The following is a 17,537-nucleotide window of genomic DNA, read 5'->3' on the forward strand; positions in this document are numbered from 1 at the left end:
TGGTTAAGCATCTGACTCTTGATCCCATCTCAGGTCTTGAACTCAAGGTCGTTAAGCTCAAGCCCCCACTGGGTTCCACACTGGGCATGGAGCCTACTTAAAAATGAAAAAAAATACAAACAAAAAACTCTAGAGAACAAATAAAGTGAGAGGGGAAAGACATAAGATTGGAAAAACACTGATAATTGCTGAAAATATAAGAAGAAACACAGGGGTTCATTAAATTGTTCTCTAAATTTTTGTGTATGTTGGCATTTTCCCTTAAAGAACTTATAAAAATTAAATACAACAAAACCATTGTTTTTAAAGTTTAAACTAAAATAAAAACAATAAAATGTAAGCAATATTTAATTTGGTCAATTTATTTTTTTAAATACCTACTTAGAAATAAGAAGAAGAATAGAGTAACTTATGATCAGTTAGTAATAAAGTATTACTTTGTTTTTACTTATTTTTCAAACCATGATTAGGTTCCACCTCAATAAGAGAATTCAATTTTTAAATTTGATGTTGATCAAATCCGACTAAGATGTATCCGAAAGACAGTGGGAAGATGAGAGAAGGAAAGTAATCAACTAAGAGTGCTTGGGTTTCGGGCTAAGCAACTGGCATCCCACTCAAGTCCAGAAAATAAGAGCGAGCAGGTTTGGGGGGAGGAGAGAGGTGGACTCTACTTGTCCAACAGTAAAAGGACAAATGATTTGATTTAAAAATGGGCAAAGGATTTCAATAAACATTTCTCCAAAGCAGATATGCAAATGGACAATAAGCACATGTAAAGATGCTCAACCTTACTAGTCAATAGGGAAATGCAAGTCAAAACCACAAGGAGATACAACTTTACACCTAATAGGATGGTTATAATCAACAAAATGGAAAATACAATTGTTACTGAGGATGTGGAGAAACTGGAACCCTCATAAGCTGCTGGTGGGAATGTAAAATGGTGCAGCTGCTACACAAAACACTTGGGCAGTTCTTCCAAAAGTTAAATGTAGAATTACCGTATAACCCAGCAATTCCACTACTAGGTGAAAAAAAAAGACCCCAATAATTGGACAACACCAGCTGAAAGATAAGATGGATTCCTTCATGTCAAGGGAGAGAAACTACAATTTTAACCAGCCCAAATGACCATGGGAAACAAAACCAGTTAGCATACCATGAGGTGACAAACCTGCACAAAAGTCAACAAAATCCATAAAATCCCGTGCAACACATCTTACCATGTTCTCCGTGGCTCTGCCACAGCCTGATGTTGCCACCAGGAATAGCAGGCTGTATCCTGTTTGTCATTCTACTCCTGAAGTTACAGCTTAGGACTGCAGTCTGACCAACCCAGTAAGGGCACAGAACTTGCAGTTTTTGCCTATTTAACCCCAAACATAAACCTTCCCCTTCAGAGCACACTTTTGGTTGTAGCTGAAGGCTGCGATCTCCCTGGTTTACACACTGTATGGCAAGAAAGCTTTCCCTTGCCTCTGACTAAATCTCTGCATTCCAGGAATTTTGGTTTACATAGGTATATACCCAGATTTGAAAACAGGTACTCAAAGAGATACTTGTAGGTAATTCACAGCAGCTTTATTTACAATAAAACCAAAAGGTAGAAACAACCCGAGTGTCCATCAGATGAAGGGATAAACAAAATGTGTTTATATAATGGAATATTACTCAGCCATAAAAAGGAATGAAGTTCTGATACATGCTACAGCATAGATAAACCTCAAAAACATGCGAAGTGAAGTAAGTTAGACACAAAAGGACAAATTTCATATGATTCCACTTCTATGAAATATCTAGAATAAGCAAATTCATAGAGCCAGAAAGTAGTTTTGAGTTTACCAAGGGCTGTGGGGGTAAGGGAAAAATGGGAGTTATTGCTCAATGGGTACAGAGTTTCTGTTCGGGATGATGAAAAAGTTTTGGAAACAGAGAGTGGTGATGGATTCACAAATTGCAAACATAATTAATACCACTGAATTGCACACTTAAAAATGGTTAAAATGGCAAATTTTATATTTCACCACAAAAATTCTATTGGCCCAAATTAACTTTAGTTAAAGTTTCCTTTGTGAGATAACTCCCCCTGGTGTAGTTTCTATCTGTGACTCACACCAGAGAGTAAACTCACGTTAGTTCGGTTATTGTACGAACAGTACCATAATGTGATTTAGAATGAGAAATACATATTTGGTCTTTGTAGTTCCTAGCATAGAGCTCCTAAAACCCTTGGAATTTCCTGTGATGAAGGTGATAAAGGTGCCTTTTGTTATGATAATGACATGGCTTTTGGAAAGCACCTAAGGAGGGGGTGGCTGGTCACCAGGGGCACCAACCAAGAGTAGACAGAACTTTCAGTCCCACTCCTGATTTTGCGGGAGGGAGGTGGGGCTGGAGGTTCAATCCATCACCAATGGCCAATGATTTAATTGATCATGCCCACATTATGAAGCCTCCAGAAAGACCCGAGAGAGTTCAGAGAGCTACCAGAATGTTTCCACGTGACAGATGCCAGGTGCCAAGCCTTGGACTCCATGCTTCTTTGTTCAGGACGTTGTCTTATGTAGCTCTTCCTTGGCTGTTGATTTGTATCCTTTAATATCCTTTGTAATCAACTGGCAATCGAGTGTTTAAATTGGTTTCCTGACTCCTAGGGGCCACACTAGCAAATTAATAGAACCAAAGGAGGGGGTTGTGGGAACCTCTGATTTATACCTAGTCAGTCCGAAGCAGAGGCAACAACTTGGACTTTTGATTGTCATCTGAAGTGAAGGGCAGTCTTGTGGGACCGAGCCCTTGACCTATAGGATCTGACACTATCTCCAAGTGGGTAGTGTCAAAATTGAGCCGAATTGCAGGACAGCCAGCTGGTGTCAGAGATTGATTGCCTGGTGGTACGGGGAAGAAACCCCACACATTGGAAATGGGTGCAGAATTACAGGTACATAACCCAGTATTCCCCAAACTTTCTTTTTTTTTTTAAAGATTTTATTTATTTGACAGAGAGACACAGTGAGAGAGGGAACACAAGCAGGGGGAGTGGGAGAGGGAGAAGCAGGCTTCCCGTGGAGCAGGGAGCCCGATGCAGGACTCGATCCCAGGACCCTGAGATCATGACCTGAGCCAAAGGCAGATGCTTAACGACTGAGCCACCCAGGCGCCCCCTCCCCAAACTTTTAAAAATCAGAGACTGGGTACTGTGATATGATAAGAAATACATATTTTGGTCTTCATCCCTGGCTCCTAGTCAGAATTCCTAAGACCCTTATAATTTCCCAAGGAATAAAGGTGTGGCGAGCATCTTTTGTTCTAATATTTGTTCTTTGACTCTGGTTCCTGACACAGAACTCCTAAAATCCTTAGAATTTCCTGGATGACAGGAGTGTCTTTTGTTCTAATGAGGTGACTCTTGAGGAGACATTTTTCAGTTAAAAAAAAAGTGCAAAGTATATATAATATATACCTTTTTAAAAAAACATAAATTATTTCAATACTGAGATATGGTCATTAAAAAGATATGTAGGTAGGGGCGCCTGGGTGGCTCAGTTGGTTGAGTGATTTCAACTCTTGATTTCAGCTCAGGTCATGATCTCAGGGTCATGAGATTGAGCCCTTCGTGTCAGGCTCTGCACTCAGCAGGGAGTCTGCTTGAGATTCCGTTTCTCCCTCTCCCTCTGCCCCTCCCCCCACCCATGCTCTCTCACTCATCTCTCTCTAAAATTTAAAAAAAAAAAAAAAAAAAAAGATATGTAGGTAGTTCTTTTCTCCCCATACCTCAGGGGATCACCTTGTACATCTAAGGAATGGATGCTCCCCGCTTTGAAGACTACTATACTGAAACTGTGTGCTACATAGTGGGTATAACCAATGGAACATGAGAGATAAAAATTAGATATATATCTTCAAATAAAAACATTTAAAACCATATGACAATCACAACCACTAAGATGCTTGCCAGCAATGTTTAGCTGAGTGATAAACCAACAGAAATGAGCAAATTCACTTGATTTCCACTATCCATGAAGCATACTCACTTGATATACACTTTGAGGCTCTCAACCTACTGCATTTTAAAAAAAATATTTTATTTATTTACTTGAGAGAGAGAAAGAGCGAGAGCACAGAGGGAGAGGGAGAAGCAGACTCCCCACTGAGCAGGGAGCCCGATGCAGGACTCGATCCCAGGACCCTGAGATCATGACCTGAGCTGAAGGCAGATGCTTAATCAACTGAGCCACCCAGGCGCCCCAACCCATTGCATTTTAAAGGAAAAATATTTCATTATTTATTGGTTAAAAACTGCAAATTAAAATTGATACTATTATGACCTTTAATAATATTAATTCCTTGGACGAATTTCACAAACTTTTATTCATGGATCAAGACAGATTTTTTGACAGCTATGTACCTGGGCCCCATGATTTTACTGGCTAGAAATTGAATTCTGCCTTGTTATGATGCCCTGTAGTTATTTTGAGAAATGACTTAAGAAACAGCTATAGGGAGGCCTCCTATGGAATTTATCATGGGTTGGTAAATGTTAAAGACCCTGGGGCGCCTGGGTGGCTCAGTTGGTTAAGCGACTGCCTTGGGCTCAGGTCATGATCCCGGAGTCTTGGGTTCGAGTCCCGCATCGGGCTCCCGGCTCAGCGGGGAGCCTGCTTCTCCCTCTGACCCTCTCCCCTCTCATGCTGTTTCTCTCTCTCTCAAATAAATAAATAAATAAATAATCTTAAAAAAAATGTTAAAGACACTGCCTACTACATCATATGTATGCATCAAGAGAATAATTTCAAGCCTAAATGCCAAAAATTCTTTACTTCCCTCAAGAAAATACCATATTTACTGTGTTATATAAATCCTATCATTGTAGATGATATGCTCAACTTTAATAACTATAAAAGACCCTATAACTTGTATGATTATATTTCACACATTATTTGGTCTAGATTTTCTATTTTATTTTCCCAGATCTCTATTTACATTTTTTCATTTAATTAATTCTTTTAAACTGCCTCAAATACAATGGAAAATAATATGGGATATAAATAACTCACCTGAGAATTGGTCATTTTCTGTTGCTCTTCAGAAGGTGCAGATATCTGTAAAGACAGAGCTGGGATAAAAAGAAGACCACCTTGAGAATCTAGGCCTGCCCTGTGATTCCCAGAATTAGGAGCCTAGAAATTCCTATAACCAACTACATAAAAGACTACCTTTCAGAAACTGCCCCTTTCAAAGTTTCCTTTGAGGGACCACAAAAGATTATGCTGGGATAACATCAACCTATTACAGTTCTGAAAGCGTCAGGCTATGGTATGTTTTATCTTTGTGGATGTGTATCCCATTGTATGTTTAAGAAGTTTCTCCTCCTTTGACCCCATAAATCTATAATTAGATATTTATCCTAAAAAAAAAGGCATGAATGTACATAAAGATATATCTGCAAGGATATTCATCACGATGCCGCTTGATCACTTAAAAAGTAGAAACCACCTAGATGTTCAACAATAGGGATTGGTTACAACAGTTATCAAAGTATAGAACACTCGACAGCCATTAAATTATCTTAGAAAAGTATTTACAGATTTGGAAAAAGGGTCTTGTTGTATTACAAAGCAAGAAAATAGGGTATAAAACAATAAGTATACTGAAAAGAAATATATTCGAAAGAAAAAAAAGTGTGTGAAAGGACATACATCAAAATGTTATGGTTACCTTTGGGTGGTAGAATTACAAGTGATTTCTATTGGGTTGTATTTAGCATTTTCATTTTCCAGTTTTCCTAGAATAAACTGTTACTTTTTAGCAGTTATTATTCTACTGACCTCTTAACCCAAACTCGTATCAAGGAAGTTCTAAAAGAGCACAATTCACTAGCTCAATAAATTAAATAAGCTGTAACAGTCACTCTCATCCACAGACTTATAGGACCACTTCAAATGTATAGACTCAGTTCAAATGTCACCTCCTCTAGAAAGCCTTTTCAAATGTCTCCTGGATAGACTCAGCCATTCCTTCCTCTGACTTGCCCATAGTGTCCAACACTCTGATACTGGGTTTTCCTGATAGAGGTTTAAGGCAAGGGATGATGAAGCCTGAACTAAGACCATGGCAGTGGGAATGGGGAGGACAAACTGGTGAGATGTCAGGGAGGCAAAATCACCAGGATGAGAAGATTGATCCAACCATGGGGAGAAGGGTGGGGAGAAAACTAGATGTCTCCAGGATTTATACTATGGCCATCTAGAAGAAGAGTGACGCTATTCATAACGATGAACATAGTAGGATGAGCAGGTGAAGTATGGAGAAGGAAGATGATATAGTCTATTTCCATCACGTTAAGGTTGAGATCCTGTGAGTAAACCTCACAGAGATGTGGAGACAGTTGACTACTGTGAATCTGGAGCATGTTAGTAACATCTGGGCTGGTGCTATAGACTGGCAAGTCATGCCTTTAAAGGCAGAAGCTGATAGAATGAGTGTGGTTGAAATTATCCAGAGAGAGCACATGGATAGAAAGACAGGCAAAGGGAAAAGGCACAGGTTTGAGAAAGGCTTTTTGAGAGACTTCGGCTTGAAGTACTTGGCTAGCTCCAAGGCAGTAGTAGGGAATATAAACTGCCTGAAGCCCATTCACCAGATAGATCCAAGGGTGGAAACAAAACCTCCGGGGGGAGGATGGGAACTCTCTCCTGACCCTAATATCCTTACATGCATAAAACCCATACAAGAAAACCCAGCCCACAATATGTGTGGAGTGCAGCCTGAATGCAGACTATTATTATTCAGGGCTGGAGCCCAATCACTGGTCGCAAGCCATCTGCTCCCCAAGCTACCAAATAGGCTCCTAACAGTAGCCCACTACAACCCCCACACACTGATCCAAAATAACCCTAAAGATGGATATCTGCCTTCAGGACCCAACCGTAGATTTCTATGTGACCCCAATCCGTGACTCTGAGAGACGCAGAATCACACAGACACGCCCAATCACTAGTCCCACAAATTCCCAATCAGCCGCTGAACCTCCTCTGAGTCCACTACCGGCAGCACCACTAAATACCGATCTCCACCTGGCGGCAATCACTATTTTGAGCGGGGCTGTTTAATTAATAACCACAATTAAGACGAAAATTACGGACCGCTAGAGATGCTCAGTCGCTGATCAAACATGATGCCCTTACTCCCAACACCGCAGCCAGTGACTGAAACTTCCTTTCTGAGAACCGGACCCCTCAACTCCCAGCCTCGCCTGAAGGGCCCTCAGCTGAGCGCTAGGGCCGCCCCCTCCCGTCGCCAGGGCTGCGGACTCTCCGGTGTTAACGGCGGAAGCAAGGGCAGCTCTCGACCTGCTTCTATCGCGATACTTACAGGGTGTTTAGTTCGCCAGAGCCGGGGGGATTAAAATGGCCGCGCCTAGTGAACGGAAACTGTGTCGGAGTGGGAGGCGCCATATTTCGAGTAGATGTTGGCGCCGTACAGCAGAGAATGCTAAGAGAAAGGGAAGTTAGAAGTGGGATACGGGAGCTGCTGAAAAGATGTACTGGGACCATGCGGGAGCAAAAACATAAAGTAGGAAAAAAATCCCAGGTCTTGGAGGATGGAGTCAGGGAATCTCTCCAGCTAAGATGTGTAGAAAATGGAAACTCAGCGCAAGGTGCAAAATAAAGGTGAGGAAGTAGGGTGGGGAAAGAGGAGCCGCTCCTGTTACTAAGCAAACGAGGAGCATGAGTCTCAGCCCGAGTCAGTTGATCTACAACACATTGCCTCACTTTCCCAATGTTAGGTATAGTAATGATAATAGTATGCGTACTGAGGTAGGTTATTTAATTTAGGTTTTAACTGAGGTGGAAAAGTCAGGACGGAGCAGTATTCTCCTTGAGAGATAGCACTGGGAGAGGGAAAGTCAGAATGCTTTCATCTGGTGACCTCCAACCCGCCATCCTGGAAAATGAAATTCACATGTCCTCTTCTGGGAATGCTTTCCCAGACTGGGATGGGCAGACTCTGCCCCTGCTGAAGACACATCAGATAGCAGCAGAGGGGAAATGATTGAGGATAAACTCTTGTAGGATGATTCAGAACCCCTAGGTGTTCTTCTCAACCTGGTCTTGAACTTGCTCTGTGGCTTTGGGCCAGCCCCTTGCCCTCAGGTCTCTCATTTGTAAAGTAGAAGAAGATCGTGAAATACTCGTTTGGGTATTTCAATGTTTGCTGACATAAAGAAGAAAATTTCAGCGTCAGTGTCAATGAAAAGCACTTCAGAACGCATGCAGTTTTTTAAAAATAATAAATACCATATAGTAGCATTATTAATGTAAAATTAAATAAGGAGGCTAATAGACTGAGGTGGTTCTAATGCCTTAGCAAACCCAAACCTAAGCCTGTAATGCCTCAAGGTTAAGAAATCAAAACCTAAGGACAACCACAAACGAGGCTTTCCCAAATAGTACAACTGCTTAAACTATAGGCAATCAAATAATTTCCTTGCTTTGCTTCTAGGTCTTTTCTATAAAAGTCTTGCCTCTAGCTCTTGTCAGTGGAGCACTTCTTACCACTTGTGGTTTGGTGCTGCCCAATTTGAGTCAGTTTTAAGCTCAAATAAGCTTAAAAATTTTAATATGTCTTAGTTTATCTTTGAACATTACTACAAAATATCCAGCCCTAACTGATGCTGAACGACACTATGAATTAATTCTCAGCGTTGACTCAGCTCTTTAAGTCGGATACAGTGGACGTCATGCTTCTGGAATGTCCTCCCCAACTTTATGTCAGGAAAAGTTCTATTTGTGCTTTAAAGTTGGGCTCCAATATCCTGTTCTAAGTTTTTGCCAGAGCCCCTTGGCATCTGTGCCTTCCTACAGGGACAGCTGTGTATGCTTTCCTGTGTCCCAATCATCACTGCCTGGTGCTGGGGTTTGCAGTGTTTGTGTCTTTTCTCCCCTGGGGTCTGACAGCTACTCAGGGCAAGACTGTCAGAATCAGCTTAGTTTCCCTTTTTTTGTTTAATACATATTCATGTCTACTGAGTCTTCCACCATAATGTAAAGCTCATTTCTTCCTTCACTCACACACATTCATTATTGTCATGTTTGGTAATGCAAGGAAGGAGCTCAGAGTCTGAGAGTGACAATGTAGTATGATGAATGATCTGACAGAAGCATGACTGGTGCTGTGGGCACAGTAAGAGGTAACTAGCTAGGTTAGGGACCAGGTGGTAGTGGTGGGGGTGTGGGAAAGGGCTCTCACGATACTAAGGACATGATTTTAAAACTTGAGTCTTGGGGGGCGCCTGGGTGGCTCAGTCAGTTAGGCATCTGCCTTCGGCTCAGGTCATGATCTCAGGGTCCTGGGATCAAGCCACGCGTCGGACTCTCTGCTCGGTGGGAAGCCTGCTTCTCCCTCTCCCTCTCCCGCTCCCCCTGCTTGTGTTCCCTCTCTTGCTGTCTCTCTCTCTCTCTCTGTCAAATAAATAAATAAAATCTTAAAAAAAAAAAGTTTAAAACCTGAGTCTTGGAAGGGGAGCAGGAGTTTGTCAGGAAAACAAGGTGAAGAAGGGCAGTCTCAACAGAAGAACAGCAGTTATATACCACTTCTTACATGCTTGATAGCAGACTAATCCCATCCCTACATCTTTGTTCAGGTGGTTCCTTCTTTTAGGAATTCCCACACACTCCTATTTTGGGGGTAAATCCCATGCCAAAACCAAGCGAGGTTCTTATGCTTTGTGAGGCCCCAAATTAATAGCTCTTTTACATGTATAATCTAATTCAGGAGTCTGCAATCTACAGCCCTGAGGCAAATCTGGCCTGCTGTCCGTTTTGATAAATAAAGTTTTACTGGAACACAGTCATGCTCATTCATTTACATATTGTCTGTGGTTGCTTTTGTGTTTTAATGGTAGAGTTGAGTAGTTGTGACAAAAACCATATGGTCTACCAAGTCTAAAAGACTTACTATCTATTCCTTTACAGAAAAAGTTTGCTGACCCCTGATCTAATTTAATGCTAAGGGAGAAACCATTATTATCCCTCTTATACAGAGAAGGAATCTGAGGCACCAAAAGGTCACATAGCAGGTTAGTGGTGTAGCCAAGATGTAAACTCCCAAAGTCTAACTCAGAGCTTATGCTCCTAGCCACTACACTACACTTCAATGAATGTCTTTTGAATATCAATTAATTTCTGTTGGTAAAGAGACAAAGATATCAATATAATCTGTCATCCAACCCAGGACAGCTTTGACAGTGAACAGAGGTGCTATTAATAACTATATCTGGACAAGGGGCACCAAACCTCTTCTGGGCAATCTGTGATGTGGGATCACCCTAGAGATAGGAACAGAGATACACAAGATAGAGCAAAATACATAGATAAAATAATGAAAGATGTTTTATTTCATAATCCAGATAAGTGTACTTTCTTGCTTTAGAGTTGTACACATCTACATTAAGAATACTTTCTGGTGAATTTTTATGTTACCCTCATTAGCTTATGATACTTCATCTTACTTAAGCAATGAAAATAATTCTTACTGTCCACATACTCCAGGTTAATCATGTTGTGTGGGGGGTGGGGTGGGGGGTGTTCTGTTTAATATTCCACTCTACTCTCAGCTGGCTTATAAGGTGAGAGGAAACATGGCCAGACAATCCATGAAAATGGTATAATGCACATCAGGAAAAAAAATGTGTAGAATCTTATGTGCAGCAGATGTGTGCAAATGTGTGATAGCTCTTTACTTTTATACAGATTTATAATATAAATACTGCCTTCAGTCAATCCAATATAATCAAAATTCATCTAAAACTGGTGGTTCTTATAGATTATTATAGAAAAGAGATGCAATCAATCAGGGAAAGCGCATACAATGGAAAAAACAAGACACCTAGGGTGGAGCCCTGGAAAATTTCAACTGGTGAGGGATAAAAGAAAGAGGAACTGATGATGGGAAAGGAAGAGAGAGGGAGGGAGCAGAAGATCAAGAAGAATGGTGTCAGAGGAACTAATGGTGAAATATTTCAAGGAAGAGGGAAGCATCAAATGTCAGATGCAACCAAACATCCACTAAGATAAGGACAAAAATGTCCCTTGGATTTAATAATTAGCAAGGCGGTTTTTTTTAGAAATTTTGTCACGGTAATGATGAAGACAGAGCGCTACCGAATTGCACTGAAGTATAAATGTGAACTGAGGAAGTAGAAACACCAAGGTAACACCAGTTTTCAAGAAGCTTGTATAGTAAGGGAGAGAAAGATGAGAATTCAGGTTACAAGCTGGTGTTTTTAACACACAAGAGAATTTAAGCAGGTCAAAGACTGAATTATTTCCAATGAAACACAGGTCTTCAGACAATTAAAAAGACACAGATCAAAAATCCAATGGAAAAAAGGACAGGTACCTCAATAATAATCAAAGATATGTTAATTAAACAATGAACTTTTCCATATTGATAAAATTTTTTAAATTGATCTTATCCAATATGAAGAAATCAAGTATGGAATTATTCGCACATACATGTAGATGGGTGGCAGACATTTGGCAATACTCTCAAAATATAATATGTGCCAAAACAACTTTAAAAAAGAAAAACAAAGTGGAAGGGATTACTCTCTTTACCTGGCTTCAAAACTTAGTATAAAGTTACAAGAATCAATTTAATGTAATATTGGCATCAGTTTAATGTAATAGATAAATAGATAAATGGAACAGAGAGTCCAGAAATAGACTCTCACATACATATTCAGCTGATGTTTATTTAACCCTTGGTACTGGTGGTATCAGTGGTGGGGAATGGACACCATGTGGAGTTCGTGGCAAGCCACAGTAGGAGAACAACATAGGCTCCTCAAATTTTGGAGCAAGGCCAGGCCATCTGCGGTGGAGGATTAGATGCTTTTGTAAAACATCTGCTGGCAGGCTATCGCACCCAGGTAAAGACAGAATGCATGACCATGCGACACTAAATGACTACTCCACCAGAACTACCCAGTATGGGGTAGAACCTGTCAAAACCATCAAGTCATGAATTAAGTGGGTTTAGAAAATATCCATTTTAGGATACAAGTGGAACATTCAGGAACAGCAGGTATAAGCAAGCACATGGCATCCACCACTGTTACATCAGCATCCCGTGCAGGAACTTCAGGTTGATGCCTAAGTACTCTGAGCTCTTTGTGTTCAGGAACCAGCAGGCAAGAGGAGGGAGGTATCACTATCTTAGAAGAGGTGAATAACCCTGACGTCAGTAGAAAGTGAGCTGCTATCACACAATGTGGACAGGGAAGAAAACACAGAACCCATTGATCCACTTGGTACCCTTGCCCGATTGTGCCGTAAATGTACAGGTTCAGGTCTGAGAAGGGCATAATGGCCAGTGTCTTATGTCAGCAGAGGTAGCTGAGAATGGAAAGTGGAGAAGTGAGATGATGAGTTATCTGTTATAACCTTGGGACCACTATAGCAGCTTGAGCTATAGTTTATCCCACTAATCTCTTCTGAGAGACCATGACCTGAGCTGAAATCAAGAGTCAGACACTCAACCGAGCTATCCAGGTGCCCCTATCTTAACTAATTTTTCTGTCTAGCTGTTCTATGAGCTGCCTAGAGCAGGATGTGAAAATCTCCAGTTATGACTGTGGAATTTTTTATATCTCTCTTCAGTTTTTTCAATTTCTGCTTCGTGTATTTTGGAGCTCTGTTTTAGGTGCATAAATGTTCATGAACCTTATGTCTTCCTGAGGAATTAATCCTTTAATCTTTTTATATTGGCCCTCTTTATCTCTGTTAATACTTTTATTGAGAAGTCTGTTTTGTCTGCTATTAACATAGCCATTCATGCCTTTGTATGTATTTGTATATCATTTCAGTCCATTTAATTTTAACTTCTTTGTGTCTTTTTAAAGTCTAGACTTTGTACAGAGCATAAAATTGGGTCTTGCTTTTTTTATCCCATTATGAAAATCTCTGCCTTTTCACTGGAGAGTTTAGTTCACTAACTTTTTTTTTTAAAGGATTTTCACGTGTTTTGTTTTTTTTTTAAGATTTATTTATTTATTTTGAGAGACTGAGAATGAGAGAGAGAGAGAGAGCACATGAGAGGGGGGAGGGTCAGAGGGAGAAGCAGACTCCCCGCCAAGCAGGGAGCCTGATGCAGGACTCGATCCCGGGACTCCAGGATCATGACCTGAGCCGAAGGCAGTCGCTTAACCGACTGAGCCACCCAGGCGCCCTAGTTCACTAACTTTTAAAGTAATTATTGCTGAGAATGGATTTAGGTCCACCATCTTACTATTTGTATGTTTGTCTCCTTTGATTTTCTTCTTCTGTATTTCCCTTCCTATTTCCATTATGAAAATTTTAAAATACTTTTTAGAGGTTCATAAATTTATCTGTTATATTTTTGACTATACCTCTTTGCTTTACTCTTCAGTGGTTTCTCTAGGGATTGCTCTATCATCTTTGACATTCATAGTCTACTTGAAGTTGCTATTGTACCAAATCACATAAAATTTAGACACATTCCTACATTATAGGCCTGCCCCCATTCTTCGTGCTAGCATTGTTACATGTATTGCATCTAAATGCCTTACAATCCACATAAGACAATGTTATAAGTTTTGTTTTAAACAACCCTAAGGGGGTGCCTGGGTGGCTCAGTCAGTTAAACGTCTGCCTTTGGCTCAGGTCATGATCCCAGGGTCCTGGAATCAAGCCTTGCTCAGTGGAGAGCCTGCTTCTCCTTCTCCCTCTGCTGCTCTCCTAGCTTGTTCCTCTGTCAGATAAATAAAACCTTTTTTAAAAAAATAAAAAATCCTAAATATTTTAAAGAAATAAAGAGGTTAAAATAGTCTTATATTTACTTACATATTTCCCATTTCTCATGCTCTTCAGTGCTTCCTGAAGAACTGAGTTTCCATTTGGTATCATTTTTTTCAACCTGAAAAACATTATGGTCTTCTGGGGATAAATTCTCTTAATTCTTTTATCTAAGATGTCATTACTTCACCTTCATTTTTGAAGGATACTTTTGTTGGATACAGAATTCAAGGTCAGAGGGTTTTGTTTTGTTTTTCCATACCACTTTAAGGATCTACTGATCTACTGTCTTCTGGCCTCCACAGTTTCTGATAGTAAGTCACCAATCATTAGAATTGTTTTCTATCACATATGGGTTGTTTTCCCGGGGCTTTCCAGATTTTATTTTTATCTTTAGGTTCTGGCAGCTTGTTTAGGATGTGTTTTCCTCACACTTAACCTGCTTAGAGTTCACTGAGCAGTGAATCATGGTTTTCTTCACACTTAACCTGCTTAGAGTTCACTGAGATTCTCAATGAGTACATGTATATCACTTACCAAATTTGGGGAAATTTCAACCATTATATCTTCAAACATTTTGTGTATCCCACTCTTTCCTTGCTCTCCTTTTGGGACTTCAGCTACACATATTCAAGACATTTTGTTATTGTCCTACAAGTCACTGAGGTTCTCTTCCTATCTTTTCAATCATTTCCCCCTCACTTTGTTTTTTTTTTTCTTTATATGTGTTATATTTTTCATTAATAAATAGGTTTTTCTTCTTTAAACACAGAACGTAGAACAGACTGAAACACTCCCCCCGCCCCCCCGTTCCAAAGACAAGAGTCTATATAAAACAAATGCCAGCTGTCGTGCCCTGAGGGCAGAAAAAGTCTGGTGACCCCCCCCACCCAGCCCTGCCCCCGGCAGCACCACCACCCCCACACTGCGAGAGAAGGGGGTCTGGGGCTTCTCCCTTGGACCCTGGGGACTTAGGTGAGAAGGTATGAATGTATGATGTCAGCTCTCCATGAGGCACGGGCTATGCAAAGATGAGGTTTCCTTCTCATTGGCTCTGACCAGCTCCCGGCCTTCTGACTCCCGTCATGAAGCACCTGGGCTCGGCTCCCACGGGAGCCGCCTCTTGGCTTCCCCACTCCACTCCTGCGCGGCTTCCTCAGACGGGACGGGAAGGGCTCGGGGACCCCGCCCCACCCCTGGCCCACACGGAAGCGCTGTGTGGAAGAGGCATGATGCTGAAGGTGAGGCTCCTGGAGGCCCCCAAGCCCATGAGGCCAGCATGCCCCCCGCACCCCCACACCTTTCCTTCCTCTGGAGTGGGGGCGGGGGCGTGGGGGTGACACCGGGGCAGCCGCCCCCACCACAACCGAGTGCCTGGCTTGGGGTGTGATGGTTCTTTCTCAGGGTCAGGTCCTCAAGCCGGGCCTGGCTCTTTCCTCGTGCCATTCCTGTCTCCTTTCAGGGCCTCCCCATGGCCGTCTGAAAAACGCACGTCCAGTGTCCTCAACTGTCCCATCCTCCCTCTCCCTGTGCCTCTGCCACCCAAGGGAGGAAGTGGGAGGTTGCCTCCCTTCTCCAACCCCCACTTCACAGAATGGAACAGCTTTTGGCCTTTTCCTTCTTGAAGGTAGAAGAGATGAGTTCGGAACGACTGGGGAGGTGAAGCAGTCGCGTGGAGAGGCTGCGGACAGGGCTCTTTGGGGGCACCGGGCTGGGCTTGTTCAGACACACCATGGACGCCGTCCGGAAGATGCTGTGGATACTCTTTTCTGAGGTGAAAGCCGAGCCTTCCAGGTAGGTTTCCGCACCCAGCGGCTTGGCTATGGCACAGCCCTGCTCATAGGAGAGAGGTGCCTGTTTCTGGTGGGACAGCTCCATCAGTGTGCTCAGGTCTGTTCGCAGGTCCGTCTTACAGCCAATAAGCAAAACACGGGCGCTAGGACAATAATCTAGGATTTCCGTCCTCCACTTCTTAAGTGCAGTATCCACTGTCTCCGGTCGGCTGAAATCAAAGCATAGTAATACTGCATCCGAATCACTGTAGCAGAGTGGACGGACATTGTCATAGTAGGGAGATCCTGCGGTGTCCCGGAGACCGAGCTCCACCCTTTGTTCCTCGGTCTCCAAGCAGGCTGTGTAATTCTCAAACACGGTGGGCACATACGTCTCGGGATAGCAGTCCTTCGCTAACACCCGTAACATCGCAGTCTCCCCGCACTGCACATCCCCCACCAGAACGAGCCCACATCTGGCCACGACTGGCTGCGGGGCGCGTCTCTCCTTCATGGCTGTAGCCTCCGCGGGACTTGGACTCAGATTATTCAGAGAGGAGAGGGTTGCGCCAGGTGCGTCGCAGCACAAAAAGTCCCTCCCCCTCACTTTGAATCATTTCTACTGAGCTATTTCAAGTTCAATCACCCCTTCCTCTGTCATTTTCATTCTGCTGGTAAACTTACCCAGTGAAATTTAAATTTAAGACATTGTATTTTTAAGTTCTAGAATTTTCTTTTTGTTTTTCTTCATAGTTTCTATTTCTTTGCTTAGTTTTAAAAAAATCTTTATTCACTGTGAGCATATATATCTTTATTTCATTAAGCACCATTATAATAATTATATTAATTATATTAATTAATTATAATAATTATATTAATATCCTAATATATGTTCATTCCAGCTTCGGGGTTCGTTGTCTCTTTTCTTGAAATGGGGTTGCAATTTAATTCTTTGACTGTCAAGTAAGTTTTTCTTATATCCTATATATCATGAATGATAAGTTGTGGAGAGTTTGGATTCTATTTCTCTGAAGAGTGTTAATATTTTGTTTTATCAAGTAATTAGCATGGTTGAGCTCAAACTTCAAACTAAGTCTGTGGGGCAGTAGCACAAATAAAAGCTCAGTTCTCTTGTTGAAGCGTTAGGCGTCTGTGCCAAATACGCATAGTTCAGGGGTCAGTCAGATATTTGGGCAGAATTTATTCACAGAATTTGGATTACCCCCTCTTTGAGTCGCTCTTTTCTGGGATTCTCCTCTCACTTTCCAAGTGGCTGTGGTTGCCCTGAAGTCAGTCCTGTGGTTTTTCATCTTAAAAAGACTGCATGTTTTCTATCAAATTACATCCCCTGCCCCTGCCACACCAACTTCAGTGTGTCCTCAGGCTAAAAGCTGTGATCTAACCTCCTATATTCCCTTCTTCCAAGTTTCAACTCTTTCCCATAATCTGCTTTTGTTCACTCTCCAATACCTTCAGGTCATTGGTTGTGTGTGTGTGTGTGTGTGTGTGTGTGTGTGTGTGTGTGTGCGCGCGCGCACGTGTGTGTGTATGTGGTTTTGTCAGGAGTTTATAACTGTTTTCTGTGGGAGGGTCAGGATTAGTAGGACTCTACTTGGCCATACCCCAGTAATGAAAATTCATTACAACAAAATAAATTCAGGAAAATAGAAAAATTATTTAGAAAAACATAAAACTTACTCTTAAACTGACAATCCTGAAAAAATCACTGTCCACATAATGATGGTGATATTATGCATTTTCTAACATATGTATTTGTGTATATAAACATTATCTTCATGTTAAAGAAATATCTCAGAAACATTTTTAAATACTTTTTAAATTCACTTCAACAATGATTTAAATCAGTTTCTCAAAGTGTGGTCCCCAGACCAGCAGCACCAGCGTCTCCCGGCAAGTTATTAAAAATGCAAAATCTCAGCCA

The 17,537-nt window shown here is 41.6% G+C and overlaps 1 pseudogene; it reads right to left on the reverse strand.

The window, feature by feature from the left end:
• Window positions 1-15,410: 15,410 nt before the first annotated feature.
• On the reverse strand, window positions 15,411-16,109 carry LOC114212856 (rho-related GTP-binding protein Rho6 pseudogene; annotated as a pseudogene).
• Window positions 16,110-17,537: the final 1,428 nt, after the last annotated feature.

The sequence above is a fragment of the Eumetopias jubatus genome, unplaced genomic scaffold (assembly GCF_037043125.1).
Source record: "Eumetopias jubatus isolate StellerSeaLion01/CBP00866 unplaced genomic scaffold, mEumJub1_p1.0 scaffold_15, whole genome shotgun sequence".
Taxonomy (NCBI): Eukaryota; Metazoa; Chordata; class Mammalia; order Carnivora; family Otariidae; genus Eumetopias; species Eumetopias jubatus.